Genomic DNA, 22,152 nt, shown 5'->3' on the forward strand with positions numbered 1-22,152 from the left:
TGGTTCCCGGCAACTCGTAAATAAGTTGCAGTAATCTTTCTCCCATGAAGTTTATTCCACACTATACAATTGTATATTCTCACATAAGGAATTTGAAATAATGCCTAATCTATTCCGTTCATACAAACAACAAAACGTATGATATAAAATACACCCAAATTAAATTAATTGTGAATTGCGATTTATGTATGAATAGGGATGGGTACGATTTGAATAGTTTTCAAGTTGGTTTACTTAATTAATGCGAGGAATATAACGCCAGTTGGCATAAACAGTGCATTGTGACATCACATCTAGCTGCGATTTGTTTTCTTTCAAACCAAACAATCGAAGCCGTTTTCCTTGAATTGTGAACACCAACAATTTCATAAGCGACACGCTGATTGGCTAACAAAGTTCAAATGAACATGACCCCTAGTCGGGTTATGTCAGATCTTCTTATGCAGAGTATATGGCACGGATCTAAGAAGTCTGATTTTAATTAGATTGAAGTAAGTACTAAAATATCATATAATTGACCCATTTTGTAATGTTAAACGGAAGTCAATGCACCCTTTGACCTTAATAATGCTCAATATTTGGTAATAATTATGCAGACAGGTAATACTAAAACAACGGTTTGAATTAGTTTCCACCAAACACGTATTCATTGTCTATGATGAAAGCAATGTCAATTTCAAAAGAAATGCATGTATAAGACAAAAGATTCAGTGGATGTAAAGATTAATATATGAAGGAAAATAAATGGGAATTTAATGATTTAAAGTACTTTGTATTTGTTAATCTGTCAGTAGAACATTAGCCCTATATTTTTCAGGCCAAAAGGTTAAAGGTCACTTAAAGCTGTTTGCAAAATACAAACGCTAAGTTTTGTATGACTGACGGACAACTGACTCTGTTGCCCTATTGATTTTTAGGTTGAACTGTGAAAGGTGACTTAAGGCTTCCTTGGTGCAGTGCTTCCACAGGAATGCCGCTTTTGTGAGGTGTGAATCACATTGTACAATTATTTCCATCCTATCATATAATATTTTATTCTTTATCCTATTACTCTTTCATGTTTCTTTTTGCTGCTTTTGAAACAAAAAATCACCAATGACAAAAATGGTCAAGACCAGCTTGAGCTTGCTTTTTAATTTGTATTTACCATCTGCTTCCTGATACCTTTACGGGCAGGGTAGTAATGACAGGGATCTCTTTTCATTCAACGAAAACCTTGTAAGTCAGTTGCATATATGTACTATATGCCAGGATATTTTTGCCTTAATCCTCAAACAAACTTTTAGGAGTTGTACATAAGAATGACCATGGCTATACTGTCTGGACCATACCTTTGTAATGGACAGACATTAAAAATTATACTTTGCACAAAGTTGCTCATGGCCAGGCTTGGATTTCTCGAACTTAAGTTTTGAGCTCAAGTTTTCTTTTATTTGAGCATGCAAAATTTGAGCAAAATCTCAAGCTTAAAGTCCATGTTTCGACATAAGTTTATTTGGAGAAATTCAGGCTTGATAGTGTATCATGATTTGAACCAAGGTCAAAGTGCCTCACTAATTTTGAGACATTACCGGTAGAAGCACAATTTGCTTATGGCTAAATGATATGTCATGACCTTAAATTAACGTCAAGGGTAAAAAAAATACTATGCTCAAGGCCACAAATTTGTAGCATTGAGTGAAGCATATACCTAGAAGAAATGTTGCATATGACCAGGTGCTGCATCATGACCCTATAAGCAAAATTTTAATTAAAGTTAAGTTCACTGGTTAAAATATTGAAATAATTATCCAGGTAATAACATTACAATTCGGAGATATTAAAAACTGATATTTAGCACAAAGGCTACAAGGTCGTTTGACCAAAGTCATGGATATTGGAAATTTTGTCGAAGCCATAACTTTGTAAAGGAAAAACATTAGTAGTTCACTTGGTACAAAGTGAACAGATGCTATGCCTTGACCTTGAACAAAGGTCATATGGCCAAGATCAAAGTCAGTGTGAGAATCAGTTATATATGCCACTTTTTGAGTAAGCTTTGGTTATTTTTATCCTTCATCTGCCTTGCGAAATTAAAATGGGGCTTACATTAAGATATGACATACATCCAAAGAGACTAAATAGAATAGGGTGAATTCTAATGAAGTAAAATTGTATTATGAAAAAACCACAATGTCAATATTTTCCAGTACATTTTGCAGTATTGCTATCTAAACTTTGCAAACTGAACCAGCAGCATTATGGATGATTGCAAAGTACACATATCTTTGAGCTAGCTTCTACATGATACCTTGTCTTAAAGGTGAACCAAATTGCATTTGAGATGTGAACTTTTCTTCCTTCCTGTGGAGGAGTTGTAAATAATGCATATTTCTTCTTAGTGTTACATGTATAATCCTTATGTAGACCATGATCAGTCAATGATTAGAATTGTAATACCTGTACTTTTGATTTATCACTTATGTACAAGTTCATAATTAGAGCTTGCATTGTGTACTGGCTTAATTGACAGTTAATCCTTACCATTATCAAAGATCTTCTTTTCCTCCTGTTTGTCTGAAACATTAACATTGCTCATAACTTTTGAATGGTGGCCGGGTGATAGGCCTCTCGTATGCATTCCTTGTGACAATACCTTTTTTCTGGTTTCAAAGTTTCTGACCTTGGAGTTGACCAACTTTGAAGAAAATTAAACCAAGGCAATAAAATAATCTCCTGAACTAAGAGGTAGAAATTTCATATTTCATAAAATATGACAAGACCTTTTATTTGATACCATGATCTTTGACCTTGTGACCTTCATCTTGGATTTTAACCCAAATTAAAAACTTAACCAAAACTTTAATGTTGATCATAAATTTTGAATGATGAGTAATAATTAGGACTCTTATATTTCATACGAGTGTTTCTTGTGAAAAGTCATTTCATTTTTAACCTTGTGAGTTTGAAGAAGAAAATTTAACAGTTTTGTTTCTATGTTGCCACTAGGGGCATAAGTTTCCAAACACATATTGTTAATGAATGAACTAAAGTCCTTAGTCAACCTAATCTCTCAGACAACTGCTGCTAATGATTTGTAGTGGTCAGCCGGGTTCTTAGTCAACCTAATCTCTCAGACAACTGCTGCTAATGATTTGTAGTAGTCAGCCGGGTTCTTAGTCAACCTAATCTCTCAGACAACTACTGCTAATGATTTGTAGTGGTCAGCCGGGTTCGATCACTGGTGGTCAGTTAGCTCAGTTGATAGCTAGGGCACCTGGCTAGAAATTCAGGGGGCCTGGGTTCAAACTCCAGTCTGGTCCATTGCATTTTCTCTCTTCCTGTTATATGCAATGTGAAGATGATGAACAGTGATCAATCTCATAACTCCTATAAGCAATACAAAATAGATAGTTGGGCAAACACGGACCCCTGGACACACCAGAGGTGGGATCAGGTGCCTAGGAGGAGTAGACCAGCCCCTGGAACTGACAGGTGAAAATGCCTTCCAGGGGATTAAGATCCTGGGTTGATGTCTTCAGGTGTGAAGACATTAAGGAGGGAGGAATGTAGCGGTCAGCTTGGTTTGATCACTGGTGGCCAGTTAGCTCAGTTGGTAGGGCACCTGGCTAGAGATTCAGGGGGCCCGGGTTTGAATCCTGGTCTGGTCCGTTGCATTTTCTCCCTACCAGTTACAGATTCAGCAATGATTTTTAATAAATGGGTATTCTATGGAGCATCAAATTAACATTAACTAAAACAATTGAATATATTGTTCATTATTTGAAGATATCAATTCATTTAATGCATGCAACAATTAATTCAATATGCCGGTTTTGAGATATTTCAGAATTATTTCCCTTTGAAGAACTCTTGTTCATCAGTAAGGCGTGAAACAATTTGTTTACATGCGGGAGTGGGACAAATATCCATCACTGCATGAGTGAATGTGTTAAGGAAGTTTCTCATACCCAATTTCATCACCCAAATTAGAATGATACACAAACTTAGTAAGTGATAAGTAGTCAGTGAGTAATTAAATACATGGAATTCTTTTAATAGAGGGCGAAGCACTCTCACGGCCCGAAGGGCCGTGAGAGCGGAGCTCTCCCTATAGGTAACACGTATATACATGTTTAAAAGGAAAATAATGAAAAATTACACCATACCTATGGAACTTGAAAAGTTTGGTACCAATGGCTTCGATTCGAATATTAGCGCGTGGACATGTATTCCTTCATTTTGAATCTCGTCTACCCTAGCTCACGTCGTTCTGAGATGTTACATAAAATCCGTAAAAGCATGTACATCTTATTTTCCTAATCATATATAATCACTCCACGATTAACGCCATGTTTTTTGTTGTGGTTCAAACGTTATGTTTGTAAATTTGCTAAATAACGACGCTGAATATGACGTCACAATGTACTGTTTACATCGATTGCGTTATATTTCCCGTGTTCAATATATAGGCGGATCAAATGTCCAAAATTAGGATGCTTTGATACAGCTCCGTCCGCGTGCTAACTTCAGGTTGTTTTTGTCCTGATTTGGATATAGATACTAATGCCAAAACTTTTTTGCTTCGCCCTCAAACACGGTAACGCCGTAAAACATATTATCATGTTATTTCGTTGCTCGTACATATCATACCCAGGATATTTACTTGCAAATATGAATATTGTTTGTATGTTTCCACTTTAGTAGAAAAATTCTTTCAATAGTATTTTGTATTTCCAACACTTACATATTTAAAGAGAAGCCGCTTTTAATACATTTTATCATCTAGCTTACTGACTGTATGTCCACTCTGTCCCACTTAGGCATTTACAGTTCCACTAAATGCACCTCTTACACAGAAGAGCTCTGATCTCAAAACTGGCGTATTAAAGATCTCTTCAAATAATTATATATTGATATCTTCAATTCTGAATTATTGCACATATTAATTCAATTGCTGATAGCATTGATTATTCTACAGAATTGATGAGCACTACAATTGAATTCTTGCTCTCTTTAAAATATATAATAATTGATAATAATAATTATAACAATAATACAGTTAATGCAAACATCAAATTCGATTAATACTTGCAATAATTGAATTACGTATGCACATCAATTCAATAAATGCACGCAATAATATTGAATTATTGTTCTCTCCAATATTGAATCATTGATATCATTAATTCAATTGATGCATACACTATAATTCTTATAGAGAGAGCATCTATATGATTAGAGGTATCAGTTCATTGACAACATATCTACAATTGAGTTAATGATCTTTTTAATTGAATTATTGCTCTCTAAAGGAATGATGTGCACATTAATTCCTTATACAAAAGCATTGTAGATAATTAAAGATATCTTCAATTGAATTAAGGAGATCGTCAAACCATTTATACGGAGCTCCAAATTAAATTTTGCGAGCAGTAATATCCACTACAGTGATGCGCACATCAGTTGAATTGATGAGAGCAATAACTTAATTGATGTGTGCATCAAATCAATATCAAATGCATTATTGTTCTCATTCAATTGAATTAAAGTGCACATCAAATGAATTATTGCTCTCAATTCAATTTATGTGCACATTAATTCAATTATTGAGTGCAGTAATTGGATTTATGATGAATTCAAATGATTAAAGATATTCAAGTCTAACTTAAGTTTCATCAACTTGACTGATCCAAGTCAAAACCATGTTATGTTCAAAAGAACTCATTGTACTCATTTAGTAAAAGTTCAGTTCCTTCCATAGGGAAAAGTTAATCCTTGTACTCATTTAGTAAAAGTTCAGTTCCTTCCATAGGGAAAAGTTAATTCTTGTACTCATTTAGTAAACGTTCAGTTCCTTCCATAGGGAAAAGTTAATCCTTGTACTCATTTAGTAAAAGTTCAGTTCCTTCCATAGGGAAAAGTTAATCCTTGTACTCATTTAGTAAACATTCAGTTCCTTCTATAGGGAAAAGTTAATCCTTGTACTCATTTAGTAAACGTTCAGTTCCTTCCATAGGGAAAAGTTAATCCTTGTACTCATTTAGTAAAAGTTCAGTTCCTTCCATGGGGAAAAGTTAATCCTTGTACTCATTTAGTAAAAGTTCAGTTCCTTCCATAGGGAAAAGTTAATCATTGTACTCATTTAGTAAAAGTTCAGTTCCTTCCATAGGGAAAAGTTAATCCTTTTTATGAATGGAGGCATTTGATGACTTTCAGAAGAATCTTTATCTCAAGTTCCAGTACAATTTTGAACTAGTGATAATTGTATCATTGTACAATAGATTAAGCCTGTTAAGCAGTTGGAAGCTTGTCAGCTCTCTCTGTAACTTATTAACTTCATCATGTTCCCAAGATTTCCACCAAACTAAGCACATTAAGCAAGTGAAGTATAATGAATTGTCTTAAGTGACGATACTGATACATATAACTGGAAAATAGTGAAAATTGAAAGAAATTATTCAAAACTCCCTTCTCTGGCACCTTTATCACCAGAAGTGACAAAATGTTTCCCTAGATAGTGTAGTACAAAGTAGAAACCATGGTCACTAAGTATAGTAGAGTCAATAAAATAATGGGGAAACATATTGTAAAGATTTTGAGGAGGCAGGATTGGACTTTTTACATTTTAAATTCCATAAAAATTTTTTATTAACAACAACAGGCTATAATTTGTTGAAAGAGTATTGACTGTTGAAACCCCTGTTTATGTTTTTCCACTGATTTTAAATGCAGGAGCATGTTCTGTGTATGATCAGTTTTTAAATCGAGCTACTGACAAATAAGTTGATATTACAACAGTTTTATTCAACATTTCCCAAATTCTATAGTCATTATAATGATGATTTTTTTTGCAAATACAACCTGTCATTGGGTTAAATGTTGCCTGACATGTTTTGTACCATTAATAGGCTGTTCTTTACATACTGATTTTGACTACAGATTATTCCGTTTTCTTGATCAAGATAGAGGGCTTATGGAAGGTGTGACCGGTCAACAGGGGGTGCTCCTATGCACCTGATACCACCTCTTGCACATGTTTCCAGGTGTCCATGTTTCCCCATCTCTCAATTTTGTATTCTTAATAGGATTTATTTTGAGATTGATACTTCTTCCTTATTTTCACTTTTTCATTTACAGTGTGTCAAAAATGAAATGAAAGTTAATCTCTATGTAGTTCATTATAGGCTCAAAAGATGGAAGATGTTAATTGTTGATCTGTCCATCACATTTTTCTGCTCAGCCCAAAACTGACTTTGGTACCTTTGAATCACTTGCATATGATATGTAGATCATATCTGATTAATGTGAATTAAGGCAGTTAATTCTGTCAAAAAGTGTAACAATTTGAGAAGGTCATATACTTAGAGGTTAGCCATCATGTAAGAAATTTATTACTAAGCATTGTGTTTAACAAATACATACATTTAATGAGAGAATTATGGTTTAATACAATATGTAATTGTTAGCATTTTGTAAGATTACAGACAAGGGCAGGCACCCATATTATCAATACTCAATTGGTTATTGTTGATGCCAATCATTATACATGTAGCAGTCAAATTTCCATGTACGTCATTCATAGATGTCATTCAAACCATATGAACATATTCCACTAATTTAAATATTGGACGCAAAAGATTTTTTCTGTGAGTGTTTATCAAGAGAATAAAGATATGGAAATAAACATTATAGCTACTTGACTCAGATCTGGAACTTGATAATTTGATCTAAATTTTGCAAATATTTAGATATGTTTTCTCTATAACTAATTTTTCTAGTATGATTGGATTTAGTTCAAGTTGGAAGTCAGCAGGGGTTTGTGTAAACAGTGAGCCAATATCAGCATTGATGCCCGACTCTCTGTAACCTGAGGAATGTGTCAGATATATGTTGGGTCACCTTTTTGTGAATTTTTTGTTTATTCAGATCATCCTTCTCATAACCCTTTCAGATTATCCATATGATTGTTTGGGAAATAATATCGGCTTAATATTCTCATTTTTGGTGAAGTTTTCTGAATAAACCAATTCAGAAGGGTATTAGCCTGTTCCTCATATTTGCATTAATTTTAATCACATCCTGTCTTAAAATAACTCTTTATTACTAGGATCAAGGATGGAATGAGGTTAAATCAAAGGAAAAACAGAGGTGGGGAAAAATGTAATTTATGTTCTAAGGACTGCAGAACTGTTAGGGGTCATAGAGAACTGTCTTAATGGAGGTCACATGGTCTGTGAATGACCCAAATGAAGCTCTTTCATGTGGAAGCATAAAAGACTAGACTATTTCTGTTTACATTCTTCATTAGATAGTAGCCTGCTATGCATTAACTATCTTTAAACCAATTGAAAGCTAAACACTGATTTTTTTCTCTCATTGCTCTTAAAATATCATTTTGTTGTAAATTGAAACTTGAATGATAATATTTTTTCTGAAATGAATTGCATTTTTATAATGTAAACTGGATAAAATGGATTGTGGGGGATGATATATTGAGTGTTTGTAAATGTATTCACAATCTTGGGTAGGGGGGTACTTTTAATTTGATCAGTGGGGTTTATCTGGAGTTCAAACAGTTCATCTTTAAATTTTGAATTTAAAATTCAAATTTGGGTAATACACTCCATTTTAATATGGTAATTACATCATATCCTATTAATATGGAAATATCGATGCGTTCTCTGAAGTCCATATGGTTTGAGTATCAGATAGAGTTATGTATTTTTGTATAACTGATTTGTTCACCTTATTAAACCTCTCAACTTTAATGTTAGATATGAAATTTCAGTATCCATAATATCATAAGAATTAAAGAACATTGAAAAACATAATAGCTGTAAATGAACCAGTCTGATGATTAAATGTGCTTTCCTTACACAAATATTTATAATTCTTCAAGGTTTAAAAAGGATTGTTGCAAAAGTAACTAGAGAGCATTCACATAAATGCACATCCAGTATTTTCAGTAATTGTCAGCAACCCACATCATATCCAGTGCACTTCAAAATTTAATTGATATTATTTTTTCTTACCTTGCACGGGATATCTCCAGTTTTAAGAAATTATTTCAAGTAATCTAGTGGTGGGTCCAGGATTTTTTTAAATTAGGGCCCGAGGCTGTTTGGTTTTTTTTAAGGCTACTTTTATGGATTGTTCTAGCTTTAGTTTATACATAATAGTAGCAAATAAGTGATTTGATTATTTTTATTCACTTGTTTTGTATTTATAATGTTCATCTTATGTATCACCCTCCCCCTAAATCTACAACAGTAATCAAGGATGAATGTGCATCCTTCTGATGAAGGAAAAAAAATCTTTTTATATCATTATTTTGTAAAGATTGAGAAGTTTAGAGTGTTATTTTTAATATTATAGATATATGTATCAGTAAAAGAGAACAGATGGGTTCAAAAGCAATGTATGTGTAGGATAAGATTTCCTGTCATTTCAAAGTCAGTGACCCTTTGACAATGTAAAGCACAAGGGGGTAAATTCAGATTGCTTCAGCAGAATGCAAAGGTTGATTCAATCAGGTCAAAGCCCTGGAAGTGTACCATTGGCAGTTGTTTGTTCCCTTTGATTTTGGTGTGCATAAGCACAAAATGCCCATGAAATTCAATATTTGCTTGACTGTTTATCTCACTTTCAATTATTGAATGATAATTATAGAGTGCGGGAATAAAGGCCTTAATCCGGAGAAAATTGCTATATGGGGTGTTTAAATTGGTAGTCTTTTCCCCTGTTTTTGTGTTCACAAGGTAAAAAAGATCTAACAGAGGAGTGGTGAATGTTGTGAACAGCGGACATGAATGAATATTACCACACCTTTCGATATTGCCCTGACTGCATTGTAATTGGATTAGAGGACTGCATTGTATATTACCATACGCAGCTTCAACCATGGATCACTTTTTTTCTGACTACATTGATCAACATAGAAGTATATTCATTTGCATGGAATATTTCTGTAGAAATTGATAGTAGAGTAGAGCATGAGGAGAAAATTTAGTCTGAAGATTGACTTTGTCCACAGTCAGTTAGGCAGTGTTCCTAAATTGATTCTTGATAACATATTTTAACATTGTAGGAGTAATAAGAATAGTTATCAGTGTCACCTGTAATATTCATTGCATTATAGATAATATGAGGATTCCACATAGCCTGGCATCTCTTCACAAATAACATAGCATATTATGTGGAAGCTTGAGATTCAATGTTGTCCAAATCATGGCCCCAAGGGTAGGATAAGGCTAAAATAGGGGATTCAAGTTTTACATGGGAATATATAAAAAAATCTTTAAAATCATTCTTCTCAAGAACAGCAGGACTATGCATGGTTATAGTCATTGATATGCAAGCATCGTCAGGTATTACAGATTCATGTTTATACAAATCATGGCCACCATGCAGGGGTATGGTGGGGCCAAAATGGGGGAACAAACTTTTACATGGGAATATACCAGGGTATTGGGGAAAAAAATTATAAAAATCTTTTTCTAGAGAACAACACTGGGCCAAGATGAGTCATATCAATATGCAAGCATCATCAGGAAGCGCAGATTCAACATGATATATTAATTTGTTCAATTTGTGGCCTCTGGGGTAGTGGGAGTTTTTATAAGATCTTCTTAATAAGAACAACAGGGCTATGGTTAGTCATATGAATATGCAAGTACCCTCAGGTACTGCAGATTGCAAATTCAAGTCCCTTCAAAACATGACTATTAGTGGTGTGTGTCGTTGTCAGATTGGGACTTCAAAAGGGGATCAAAGTTTTAAGTATTGTAAAGTGAGAAAATTTGATGCACCATTTTTATCGCCTTTAGCACAAGTGACCTTTTGCACTAATGCTATACTTTAATGGATTTCCTACATTTTGACTTTACTGCAGGCAGGGGCATTCATGTCGTGCTAACACATATAGTTTAATTTCTTCTTAATAACTACCTTTCCAATTCTTTTTAAAATTGGTATGAAGCATCTTTGGGACAAAGGAGACCTAAATTGTATAATTTAGGATTCCTGTACCCCTGGGGCCTTAGGGGGGGGGGGGGGAGGGGCAAAAACTGCCAAAATTGGACAGTTTTCAAAAAAAAATCTTTACAGAAAAAGAATTACATCTTTGTACGAGAGACAAACAATACAAAGTTTCAAATTTGGCCAAAGCAGTAAATACATTTATTCACAATGTCTTTCATAGATATATATATATAGGCATAAAATCTTTGTGAAATCAGTTTCAAATGACATTTAGGCGTGCATGCAATGACTAGTGGTATCGTTTTCTTTTCAATTTCAAAGTGGGGGAATTGACTTGTCTAAAATTAAGTTAATATGATAATAAGTTTGAAACGTGTTTTTGCCCAAATGGTTATTTCGTTCCCTACGTTCTCATCTATCGTGGCCGGTGACAGTATCTTCCAATGAGGGTAGATCTAGGTACATATTGTCGCCAATGACAATATGTATAGTGATGCAAAATATATGCCCTGTCTGTCTGCCCTGTCTCAGCACATATTGTCATCAGTGACAATATATGTGTTGATGGACAACAATATCATATCATGAGAGTCTGTCACCAATGACAATATGTGCCGAACAACAATATGTACTATCACAATCCTCTCGGTCATTACAAACATTAATTAATTCTTTGCCATTTAGATAAAAATGATGACAAGTTTAAATATCTCCATCCTATTAAGTTATGATTATCAGAATATATAGCAGGTACAGTGTATGTATAAGGAATTGCACACAAAGAATTCTACATTTTCTGTAACAAAGAGGCCGTCTGATGAAGCCTTGTCTTTTTTACACAAGTTGCTTTGATCTGTAGTGATGTTTTGATCTCGCACATACTGTCAAGGATCTGGGGCCATCTCAGAGGCCTACAGATGCTTAAAGGAAAAACCCTGCATTTCAGCAATTTCCCTGGAATCTTGCATAAACATCATTAATTTTCTTTTGTAAAGTTTACTTTTTAGGTTAACGTTTGAAGTAAAAAATTTAACAAAAATTGGGGGAGATAGGGAATAAGCATATTTGTGTCCCCCATTTGAAGTGGGAGAGGGTCACAAAATTTTGATCACCCATTATTAACCCCTCGCAATTCATTGTGATGGGATAATAATTATAGTAACAGGACTGTTCATTGTGTGGGCGAGTGTCAGCTAGTGTGTGTAACTCTGCACTTGTAAACACTCTACTGGTCACATTATTTGCTTGATTGATTTGATACTTCACATGTAGTTTTGTTATCAAGAGAGTAAGAACCCTATTGATTTTAGGGTCAAAAGGTCAAAATGGGACTTCAGAGAAAAAGCTTGTAGACACTCATTGCGAGGGGATATGCCCTGCATTGCAGAGGTCTTGTTTTTTGTGCTACCTTGCATTACCATGTCCGTATTGTTTTTGCATTCAGATAGGACAGTCAGAGACCATAATACATTGGTATATTGATTGTGACCAATGGAGATTCACCTATAGACACACCAATAATCAAATTATTATTTTCACTCGCAGTGCATTATAAAATCAAGAATCTTTTTTTTTTCTTCTTCAGAAGAAACTCTTATCTCCCAAATGCTGTTGCAGGGTTTGATAGAAGTGTTGTTTTTCGCAAACTGTTTTGTACAAATTCTTCACATCTATGATATTTTAAGATGTTCAAATAATATTTTTCTACATTCCTTAGATATAGCAGGAAGAGTTGCAAGATTACACAGGAAGGGTGTTATAAGATTGGAAGAGTTAGGAACACTGCATTGTGGGAACATGTTCAGTATTCTTGATAGCACACCAGCATCAGATATGATATAAAACTCACTCAGAAATACAGCATATTACATGTACTTGCATTTGAAGTAAAGAATACAAGAAAATACTTAAAATTCAAATGAGTTCAACAGTGAGTGCTGAATATTTAAAGTTTAGCCAGCAAATCAAAAAGAGATTTTATGTTTCTGATCATTTTAGCTTATGTCTTATACAGTAAATTTTACTATCTAAAGTCATATTAACCTGATTTTTAATGAAAACTCTGGGGTAATAAGATGAGTGACAATCCATAGTTCATAAATATGCTCTAATGTTTTATAGCTAATATTAGCCAGATAAGCTCAAACAAGCCTTTCTGATCAAGATATGACCGCTATCTGTTGCTGGCAGTGCCCATGTCTTAAAGTTTTCACATTTTAACTTTTTCTTCATAAACCACTAGTCATTTCAAACCAAACTTGCCACAAATCTTTCGTGGGTGAAGGGTATTCATGTTTCTTCAAATGAAGGGCCTAATGCACCTTCCAAGGAAAGATGATGAAGAATAATGCAAAATAAGGTGCTGGTGTGTTTTTAAAAAATCTTCAGATTTTAAGGACCTTATGGCAGAAAAGTTAAAACTTCAAATTCATGAGCTGGTGTAGTGTAGATTCTAGGTTATTCAATCAGGACTACTAGGGCAAGTAGAACCTGTTAACACCCACAATGCCATGGCAAGAGCTTTGAATGTCCATGAAAGCACAATATCTCATCTTCACAAATGCCTTTGACTGGTACAAATACTGACTATACCCTCAAACTGGCCAATCAAAAGGTTTAACAATTTCTCATCAGGATTGTTTTATGAGATTGTAGCATTTGCACAACCCCAAAAAACTACAAATGAGACACTATAGGGACACACAATCCAAGATATTGCACTGAGGCATCTCCGCTCCTATGACATCAAACTGCATCATGTTGCAGTGGGAATTGTCCTCTATCATCATGGATGTGATGGCAGACTCTGGTGGTTGTGACAACACCATCTTCTGCAAAGGTGGCATCATGCACTCTTCTGTGACAGTCAAGATTCACGCTTTACTGATCTCTTGTCAATAAAGCATGTATGGAACATGTAAAACACATTTGAATGCATCCAAATCTACCAGAGTCTCTACCCGCTTTGTATCAGGCACTTTTGGAAGATTGGTAGAACACCCCTACAGCACGAATAAACCATGTAACAAACTCTATACATACACTAGACACCATCCTATGCAAAGGTGGCATCATGCACTCTTCTGTGACATCGCAGAATTTAAGCAGCAACAGAGGCATATTCATTCTTGAAATTGGAAAATTTCAATGAATTCCACCTCTTCAGCCTTTACATTTTTTGTCAATTAAGTTTATTTTGTGCATCAGTAAATATACGACAGAAATATTTTTGAAAGTTGTGTTTTGATCTTCTCTACTTAATGGTCAGGTCAAGGTCATCCAAAACTTCAATGACTAAAAATTAAAACATCATTGTCATTTGTAAAGCAATGTTGTGTTAAAAAAACAGATTCAGTGATATATTTCTTTGTACTCACTACAAGTGTAATCCTTCTTGCTGACACAATTTTCTTGTTAAAATTAATTACCTGTTTAAGTTCTATATTTGTTTATGTATAAGTTGAGCATTTTTACCAGAATACACATGCACTGTCCAAAGTGAAAAATGGAGATATATCCTGGCAGAAGTTTTGGGCTTCAGGTGCCCACAAAATGAATGATGAAAGTGTTCTTTCCTCGGTACCATCTATCACCATTGTGTAGGTATGCTGTTGCACAGCTTGGAAGACTTCGAAGCTTTTTTAATACATGTTTTTCATTTATGCAAGTTTGATTTCATTCAAGGTATCTTACTGACATATTGAAACCAAATCATATTTCATCAATGAAACATCATTTAAAAATAGATTATCATTTTGAAGGACTTTATAATAAAAATATTTTGAAGGAAAGAATTTTAAAATGAAACTGTACTCTTCTGGTTGATTGTTTATAAAAGGTAATAATCCTCTGATTAGATATTGCTCATTCAAGTTTGCATTGATGCCAATGGGAATAACTAAATTCATTGTATATCAAATTTTATAAGGATTAAACAGAAACATGCAAGGAATAAATACAAATTTATGAAAATTACAGGTCAATGAGTGCAATTGTTTTGTAAATGAGTTACTCATTGAGAAAGGTCAAGGTCGCATAAGTGTAATTAGTGGTTTCCATTCAAAATCACATGGAAGGCGGTAGGTGCCAGGGTAATGAATTAAGTGTTAATTTAATTAGCGGCTACCACTTAAATTTATCTGGTGGTCACCACTTCATTCAACTGGTGGCTGCTACTTGTTATCAAGTAGACACCACTTACTGTAGATTCCTAAATATACACCAGGAATTTATTATCACATGACTTTGCGAAAGGCATCACTCGCAAAATAAAATTATTTGCTTTTTCTGTTGTTAAAATACATATAACAACTCTTGATAAACAGGTCACACACGAATTCACGCTCATGTGATTTGACGTATACGAGTCATTTTACCATATTAAGTACTCGCATAAAATAAGGAATCTGCAGTATTTAACTGGTGCACATCACTTGATTTAGCTGGCGGCCACCACTTATTTCATATGGTGACTGCCACTTAATTCATATGGCAGCTGCCACTTATTTTCTGGCAGCAGCCACTTAATCTAATTGATGGCTGCCACTTAATTCATCTGTCAGTCGCCACTTAATTCATCTGGCAGTCGCCACTTAATTCATCTGGCAGTCACCACTTAATTCATCTGGCAGTCCCCACTTATCTGGGGGCTGCCACTCACATCATGTGGTCACCACAAAATTTATCTGGCAGTTGCCAGTTATTCAACTGGCATCTCTTCCTCTTTTCTTTCACTCTTTTCCAAAATGAAAGGGGGTCCAATGATTTGCAATTACATGTGTGTTTCACAAAGAGGATTATCATTTGTCAAACCGCCTGTCAATTTGCAAAGTTATATACATGTATATTAATGTTCATTATATCAAATGTGGTGAGATAGATTTGCGCACAAGGAAATATTAATGTGTACTAAATATACCAGCGTATAGGTACGTAGAAGCAGGGGGCTGCCTGACCCCTTACACTTTTTTGACAATGTTGATTTTTCATTACTTTTGCATGCAAAGCATGGTATATTGGCTGATTGGCCCCCACCCCACTCTTTTGGTGGTAGTAATGAATGGTACAAACGTAACTTTGAATTATTAACAGATGAATTGAAGTATGAATGGTGCCCCTCAATTTAGGAATTGGAAGTTTTGAGCAAAAGGGAATTTTTTTAGTTTTATTGTTGTCCTTGTAAAGAATTTAAGAAGACCATTTCTCTACTGGCTGCCCTCGAAAAACAATGTTGCTTACTAATATAACCTCTTTGTAGAAAATGATAGCATAGCAGTACAAAGTAAATTATTTTATAGATTAGCAGTAGCTATAAAAATTAAGTGACAGCTGCTAATCATATAAATTAAGTGGCGACTACCAGTTAAATTAAGTCATGGCTGCCTCATAAATTAAGTGGGGACCGCCAGTTAATTAAGTGGCGCTGTCACCAGATGAATTAAGTGGTGGCTGCCAGATAAATTAAGTGGCGACTGACCACCAGTTAAATAAGTAGTGGTAGCCAAATAATAAGTAATAGCCACCCATTGAATTAAGTGGCAACTGTCGCATAGATTGAGTGATGCAGCCAGTTAAATTAATATTAATTCTCTACCCTGGCACCTACCAGCTTGGATACAATCACATAGATTTGTTGTTTTCTCTTATTGCAATGTTTAAAAATTGTGGATTTTGACAGTATTATGGGTGGAACATACCTTTTAATTTAAAGAACTAAATTTGTCAAATGGGTGGACATTTGCATTGTTACTATATGCCAAAGCAATTGTTTTGAAAGATGATAATGCCCTCATAAATGCCTGTTAATGCTGTTCTGGCCCCTGTGTTGGTCTCAATGACTGGAAATAATTTAATGCATTTGGTTATGTTTAGGTCAGAGTGTTTTGCCCAGTTATATTAATAAGACAAAAATCAAGAAACGTCATTCTATGGATTACTTTACGAAAGTGATTGATTGTATCTGTTTCACAAGTAATGGTCCAGTAGCTAAAAATGGAATCAGCATCAAGTCTTTATTCTAGTTATTATCAGGTACAATTAAGAATGCCACTTGTTGTTGAGTGAGGCCCTGCCAACTTCTCAAATCCCAAGAAGATAGCTTGGAGCCATAGAAAAGATAAACTGACCACCCTGATTCCTACATGTTGAAGAAAAAGAGTGAAGATTTTTGCTGTCTATCCTCATCAAAAGTTATCACTTTTTTCCTGAGTTTAAATTCAGAAAGATTTGAAAGATATAGATGCTAATTATAAGACATTGAGAGGGAATTTTTACATGTGTCAAGAAGCTTTATTTAAACTGATTTTTCATTTTGACCCAACACGCACATGATACCATTTTTGCATTCCTTAAGATTTGAGTGATGAAAGTTTACCATGTCAGAGTGCTCCTATAGGAATGATGTTTAAATTTGGATTTTCTCATATTTATTGGATGCATCAATGTGATTGCATGTAGAATTTTATTTTGATACACAAATATTGGGTGTTACTGTTCTTGTTTCTGTGTCAAGGTTAATTCAAGGTCATGTCTTATTTTACCACAAGACCTTGAAATTTCCATAAGAGTAACATTTAAATAATTGACTAGTAAATGGTTTATTACAAATTTTGTCCTAATTTGCAATTATAATACACTATATATGAACATATTTCTGTCCTTTTAAAACCAACAAACACTGGCAGATTTATACACAAGATATACCCGAGTCAGATATTTTTAAAACTTTATACATTGAACATAATGTTTCTTCAGATTTCTAGTGCATAATAAAAACCTCTTGACTTTTTGATGCAATAAGACAGGTGTTACAAGGTACATGACATGAAATAAATTAAATAGGGCTTTTGAATTGTTTAAGAATTAAAGAAAAATTGGTTGTTTTTTTTATCAATGTTTTCTTAGAAAGTTAGCAGGGGTTGATTAGGCCACTTTATTGGGTCTTAAGCAGCATCTAAAGGGGGTAGCTAATTAAAATATGCAAATTTACTATTTTCTGTTACTTTTGCAAATGAAGACTTTTTCCTTATTTTAATGATAATGCTGATTGTGTAATGTACTGTAATTACTATTTTTCAATTAAAGGAGTAAAGAGATATTATTCCATTAAATTTTTTTTATTTAATGTTACAAGTTTTATAAACTGCATAGTAATGCAGCTCCATGACCCACATGTATTAAAACTGAAGAAAATAGATGCACATCTTGGTGGTCTGAATACTGAAAGAATTGGTATAATTCCATTTATACCTGTGCAATTTAAAGAAAAAGTAAAGTTGCACACGTACAGATTCTGCATTTTGGATATGTCAAACATTCCTATTTCTCAGCATATCATTTCAATTGATATTTATTTTCTATACACATATAGCCCATAGAACAGAATAAAATGGGCATATGGGAATGATCGAAGTCTTAATATATAGGTACTTAAAAAGGTGATAATTTTTCTCAATATAGACATTCTCCGACCTGGTCTGCTACCATATTTTTTTTTTTATCTATTTACATGTAAGGCTGACACTGCAAAGAAGAAAGAATTTATGTTTTGAATTTTAAAAAGTGTTGACATCACCATATAAAGATCAAGATAATGTTATTTTTCCACACTATAGTCACTTCACTTGACTTGGGGTCAAACATTTAAACCAACCCTGTTGAACCTAAATTAAAACTGAAGGGGAAAAAATGGCTATGCATTATCTTGATGTTCTAAGCATTGTCAGGTTTTCACCTTAGTAATAGAGAGGACATCTGTTTTATTTAAAGTTGGGACTGGCACCTGTGAGAGTCCGGTATTGTTCATTTGATGAAACAGACATAGCTCTGCAGGTGTAGTGGTGTAGAGGTTATATCCGTTACACAAAATTATAATATTACTTTCAGAAGCATTTAGAAAAAAAATCTGTTGTATCTTATCTCAATTTATAAATGTTTCTCAACTTATAGTTTATATAACATTTAAGCATGACAGTGAAAAAAATCATTCAAGAAAATACGTACTTCACATATAACAATTAGTATAAAACATTATTAGCATGAAATTTTCTTTTGTTTTTTTCCTCCTAGTTCCTTTACTTGCTTTCTGCAAAGCACATAAAGAAAATAGTGCTTCACATTTCACAGAAATAATAAGATTAAAAGATTAATCCCTGCCAACTTTTTTTTTATCTAATCCAGGGTTAATCCTGCTTGGGCGTATCTGGTTTTTATGCCTTTTATCCATTCCCCTATATCCTGCTGAAGGTTAAAGTCACAATAAAAAGTTGGATATCTACAGTTAATAGATTCCTTCCTCTGTATAGTGACACCTGCTTCACAATATTCAGAGCATTCATTGTAAATATTCACCATTTTGTCAATGTTGAGTTCTAAGCTCAAGGGTGATTGAAGACTCTTTCTTTCTTTCTCTCTTTCTCTCTGATGCTTGAATATTCCAAGATCTGGTTTTGTAGAATTACTTTGAATGTCTTCCAAATGGGAAGTTTGCACTTGGTTTGCATTCTATCACACAGATGTTTTTACATTATGGGTTCCAGAGCAAAGGAGCTAAATTTGATGCATCCTCCTTGATCATTAGTTCCCCTGACTGGGTTTTATGATACAGAGATGTGTACACATTGATGTACTATATAGAACTTGATCATTAGTTCCCCTGACTGGGTTTTATGATACAGAGATGTGTACATGTTGATGTACTATATAGAACTCCTTGATCATTAGTTCCCCTGACTGGGTTTTATGATACAGAGATGTGTACACGTTGATGTACTATATAGAACACGTGCATTATGTGTAGCAGTGTCATCATATCATCACCATTAAGCTGCTAACTTAATCAGCTGATACTGTAACCTCTAGACATGATGATAATGGCTATACCATGAACAATGCCACAAGCTTTCCCCTTTGAACAGCAAGCGTGTAGAATTATGGTCATTATAATGGTTAATGCATATAAGCATGTTTCTTGTATCTAGTTACTTGCTGTTAAAGAGGTTGTCTTTGTAAACCTTTTATAACTATATTCATGTCATTCATCAGAATTTGCATAATTCTGTTTTGTTTGTTTGTTTATATATTGTATGTTTACGTCCCATTCATGCAGGTTCTAGACATGTCACCCAGCTTTAGGTGAAATGGCACAAATTTTGATCCATGCATGTTGATGCTCTAGCTTGGCTGTAGCAATGAGGTGGGCTTTTTTCAAGCCACTGTCTAATGTGACAATGACCTTTGTTTTAAGATCATATCCAAAAGACCTGTGATATTCACTTCTAATGCTGGGACCTGTGACATTCACTTCTAATGCTGGGACCTGTGACATCCACTTCTAATGCTGGGACCTGTGACATCCACTTCTAATTCTGGGACCTGTGACATTCACTTCTAATGCTGGGACCTGTGACATTCACTTCTAATGCTGGGACCTGTAACTTTCACTTCTAATGTTGGGACCTGTGACATTCACTTCTAATGCTGGGACCTGTGACATTCACTTCTAATGCTGGGACCTGTGACATTCACTTCTAATGTTGGGACCTGTGACATTCACTTCTAATGTTGGAACCTGTGACATTCACTTCTAATGCTGGGACCTGTGACATTCACTTCTAATGCTGGGACCTGTGACATTCACTTCTAATGCTGGGAATTTAGAGAAGGAACAGTCACTTACCTATTTTAAACACCATAGGTTTGACATTGCACCAGGATCGAGAATTGAACCCAGGCCCCCTGATTGCAAAGCGAGCACCCTAACCACTAAGCAGATCAAGTCCAATGTATATTTATGTGAAAATGATACATAAAGTGTTGACATGACCTAGAAATATACCAGAGACAATTTTTGTGTAATTGAAGAAAACAAAGAATATATAGATTATGAAATAGCCACTGGTAGGTGTGCTACATTAATAGTTCCGGGTCTAAAACCTAAAAAACAACTTTAGTTAAAATTGTCTTTGATCCAAGTTCAACTCTTGCAGGTTTGGTACACACACGATTGTGGAGGAATTATTCCAAAAGGATCATCATGATCAAAATGCAAACAGACTCGGGTAAACTGTTTCTTAAGCAACCATAAGCAAACTAATCTATAAAATCAAATATTTGATTTTCAATCCATTTGGTATCTGTTCAATTTTCAAAGGCACAGTATTAATAATTGATTAAAAATTGCTGTTGCATCATGGGAAGTCCATTGATAGGGTTTTGAGCACCCAACTTCTTGTTCAATAGTATGCTTTATCACATCTACTTCAAAATTTTGTAATAACAAGGGAAATATATTTGAATTTGGGTGTTGGGTATCTGCAGATAGGGCAATAAAGCATATTCTTTATTTCCAGCTTTCTTTTCGATTCAGACTATAACCTTTTCCTGACTGCACGGTACAGGTGAGAAATAAAGCATGTTGAAATATTGTTATCAGGGCAGAAATTCCATGGAAACTGAAGTGTTGATTTTGCCAGGTACTGTTGAAACAAAAAGAAGATAATTCTGGCAGTTGGAGAGAGACCATTAATAAATGTCACTAAAAGCAGGTACAGTTCTGACCTCATGACAGAGCATTGATGAATGGGGGACTGCCAAGGATTAAGGGGATTAAAATTGCAAATAGAAATATCCCCTGCATTGCTCAACATCTGTATCACAGAAATATTTTAGGGCCAAGAGATTTGTAAAAGGATTTTCTTGGTCGCCCCAAAACAACATATAGCCATGTTAAGTAAACATTTGTAAGACACTATGCCTGGTTCATTTATTTCAGTACGGAAATAATCAAAAGTTCTCTGTCTCCTTCTCGAAGTTTGAAATGGATGTACAATAATCCTGTGTAAATGTTTCACAGCCACTGTGTACATAATAGAAATGGAATACACAGCCACTTTACTGATAATGACTTTTTGTTTGGCGGGAATTGTTCCTCTCAGTGTGTAAATGAAATGTACCCAGTTGAACCAATAAAAATATCATAAGGCAGTGATAAAAATTTTAATGAAATGTGAAGTGGTGTATGAATTTTATCTACAAAATTAACACACTGAGTCACTTTAGTTGTCTCATAAATTGGATTATAATAGGTACTTATCTTTGGAAAGATGCATACACCACATAGATTTAAACACTGTAGGTTAGTTGTCAGTCTTCATAATTTATCAAAATCTCAGATTTCATTTTATGGTATTT

The 22,152-nt window shown here is 34.4% G+C and overlaps 1 long non-coding RNA gene across 1 annotated transcript in view; it reads left to right on the top strand.

Annotated features, from left to right (window-relative positions):
- Nucleotides 1-21,135, top strand: part of LOC125681205 (uncharacterized) — a 37,650-nt gene extending 16,515 nt beyond the window's left edge. The window contains exon 4 of the long non-coding RNA XR_007372186.2: nt 20,949-21,135. This is a non-coding gene — a long non-coding RNA (uncharacterized LOC125681205). The remainder of the gene's footprint in view (nt 1-20,948) is intronic.
- The last annotated feature ends 1,017 nt before the right edge of the window (nt 21,136-22,152 follow it).

The sequence above is a fragment of the Ostrea edulis genome, chromosome 2 (assembly GCF_947568905.1).
Source record: "Ostrea edulis chromosome 2, xbOstEdul1.1, whole genome shotgun sequence".
NCBI lineage: Eukaryota > Metazoa > Mollusca > Bivalvia > Ostreida > Ostreidae > Ostrea > Ostrea edulis.